General features: G+C 47.6%; 1 protein-coding gene across 24 annotated transcripts in view; it reads left to right on the top strand.

Annotated features, from left to right (window-relative positions):
- Positions 1–2401: 2401 nt before the first annotated feature.
- The window catches only part of PLAGL1 (PLAG1 like zinc finger 1), a 73790-nt gene continuing 73447 nt past the window's right edge, over positions 2402–2744 (top strand). For all 24 annotated transcript variants that reach the window (XM_029943818.1, XM_029943804.1, XM_029943813.1 and 21 more), the window contains exon 1: positions 2402–2719. The gene's annotated coding sequence lies outside the window, so the exon portion shown is untranslated. The remainder of the gene's footprint in view (positions 2720–2744) is intronic.

The raw sequence follows: 2744 nt of genomic DNA, 5'->3' as shown, positions 1-2744 counted from the left end.
AAATGTGATAAGTGACGGCAAAGCAAAGATATCGGAGATGCCACTAATGTGTTGTATGTCTACAACCTTCCACCCCCTGCAAGACGTATTGAGGAAAAAGATCAGACCAAATTTTGAGAATCTTCACAAATGTCCTCCAATTGGGAAAGCAGTCAGCGGCATCCCCATAAAACATCAAGGGATCTTTATGAGCGAGCCACTGTTGGACTTTTGCCGGAAGCAGGAAAGTCCGCCACCTTCTGGGGTACTATGTTAAACTGGGCAAATGAGCTGAAGTTCACAGGCATGGGCTACTGGTTGGCTGGCTTGGAGGAGGGCTGGTGAGGATTTGAGGACTTTCTGAAGTGATGGCTGACTTCTCCCAGCAAGCTCTATACTCCATTTCAAGCTGAGTTCTTCAATCCCCCATTGCCCCTCCCCTCATCCTTAAACCCTCAAGTCCCAGAAAGAGCAGGTAGCAATAACACTCAGCCCTGAAACTGAAGCTCGGGTTAGGGAAGACACATCTCAGGCGAAGAGGAAAGAGCACCAGGTATTTATTCACTGCCAGCATATGAGTGCAAATACACGGTCTGGTATTACCTTTTAAGGATAAACAAATAAAAGATATGACATAACTATTATGCAAACATGCTGTAACATGGGAGTGGGAAGGAAGGGCAAGAGTATGGAAAAGACAAAAAAAAAAAAGGCTGGAAGAAAACCTAACCAATGAGCAGAAATTTGTAGTCCTCGTATGTGTTTCACATTACAGGAAAAAAAAAATACGGATAACTCAAAACGGCTCAAGGACAGTAAAGATGAGACTGGGATGAAAAGGGAAATTGCATAGCTAAGAAAATTGAGGTTCAAGACAACATGATTTTAAAATCCAGTAAATAGAAAAATAAACGAATAGAATATTTTGAGAGAATCAGAGTACGTGCAAATCCCAAGAAGAAGGATGCGGAAGGAGAAAAATCAAGTATAAGAACAACTGGTGACTCTGCAGTAAAAAATCCAACCGATGAAAGATAAACTTACTCAGATGTATAGTATGAATAGGATGCTATACTGAGAAAAGGAGAATGGAATCCATAAGCTGAAAGATACTACATGCTGGGGGGGGGGGTGGAATGCTGATAGTTAATTGAACTGAGACATAGCCTAGATAAGGGTCTGGTTTTAATGATAAAAAAAATATATACATATATTCTTCAGGCATCCAAGTAGAAGAATCAAATTACCTCCGAGGGAGAAAATTACCTAGGATTCTGATCTCTCCACAAAAATCTGATGTCAAAAATCAATGAAGGAATTGCCTTTTTCTGTTAGGCTTTGAAGAAAGGTGTGAATCTAAAAATATTTACCCTTCTCAGTTTTTATGTGTAGAGCTAAAAAGCAGATAAAACCTTAAGGTATTCTATAAGCCTTCCTTAAGAAAACTACTTGGAAAAGAGGGCAGGCCATTAAGAAACAAAAATAGAGAATTCAGGAATGCACACGTTATGATGAGTGTCGAATTCTTTTAAATACAGAATTAAGACCGAACATCTGGGAGAGTAAGGTGGGCGAATAAGAACTTGTAAATGTTCTAAGAGCCAGTAAGCCAAAAGTAATGTAAGCAGTGGAAATTGGGAGATTGCAGGGAAGGTGGGTAGAATTGTAAAGATGCGATTATCCTCGTATTTCAAAGCTAGGAGACTGAAAATTTGCAGTGAACTCTTCGTGCCTTTCATTTCACTTCACATTTATAGGCCTCTTTTAGGAACGTATATATCGTGTAGGAAAGAAAACAACCGCTGGAGACTTGCTTCCGTTTCTTTTTCTTAAATTCGAATAACACTGAAACATTTTCAGTTACTTAAAGCGTACATAGTAGGATTCCAGAACTATAAAATCATTTCCGTCTAATCTTTGTGTGCCTTCGTGTCTTCATGGGAAAGAGGGGAGTGTAAGTGTTTCTCCCAGGGCAGTCTTGAGGACTCCCATTTATTTACCTGCGGAGTGCTCAGGACCGTGCCCGGCTCAACAATTAGTGGTCACAGTCAGGTTGCCATTATTTCAACACGGCACGAAGAGGAGGTAAGTGAATTGAGCTTATTGCAGTGTTCCCCTAGCATCTGTCGCGTTTCTCGTTCATGCTTTGGCTCAGGGCGGTTCATCCTGGTGGTGACTTAAGTGAACAGTCTTCGATACCGTAGGGGCTTCGGGCTGGTTCGGGTCTACCTGCGCCAGCTCTGCACCTGGGCGACCTTGGCTTAGCCCACACGGATGACTCAATCGGCCTGGCGTCTGGGCGCCTGTCCTCTTCCTCCGCCCAGGCCGCCGACCCCCTGGCTCCCCAGCGGGGCCTCCTCCTGCCACGTGACGCCCCCGCCAGGGGCCCCAGCGCCCTCCTCGCGGACGCGCCGTTCCGGCTCCCGGGCTCCGCCTGTGCGCGGCCTCCTCGGCGCAGCCATCCTCGCGGCTGCCGAGGGCGGCAAAGCCCACGGCATCTGCCATTTGTCATTCAGCCCGTCGGTACCGCCCCGAGCCTTGATTTAGACACGTCTGGGGCGTATTCTGGCCTCACTCTCCTGGCGGGCGGACGGACCAGCGGACGGGGCGGCTCTCCTCCCAGCCCGGCGGACCGCGGGCCTTGGCGCGCGGGGTGCTTCCCCGGGTCGCCGTCATGGCCGCGGAGGCGGCGCGCCCGAGCTGCCGCGCCTGAGTTCCGGGGGGCTCTCGACCCTGCAGGGTAGGTGGTTGCGGTGCTCGCGGCC

Source organism: Suricata suricatta, chromosome 7 (genome assembly GCF_006229205.1).
Source record: "Suricata suricatta isolate VVHF042 chromosome 7, meerkat_22Aug2017_6uvM2_HiC, whole genome shotgun sequence".
Taxonomy (NCBI): domain Eukaryota; kingdom Metazoa; phylum Chordata; class Mammalia; order Carnivora; family Herpestidae; genus Suricata; species Suricata suricatta.
The sequence above is the reverse complement of the archived record's forward strand: the minus strand, read 5'-3'. Positions and strand labels throughout refer to the sequence as shown.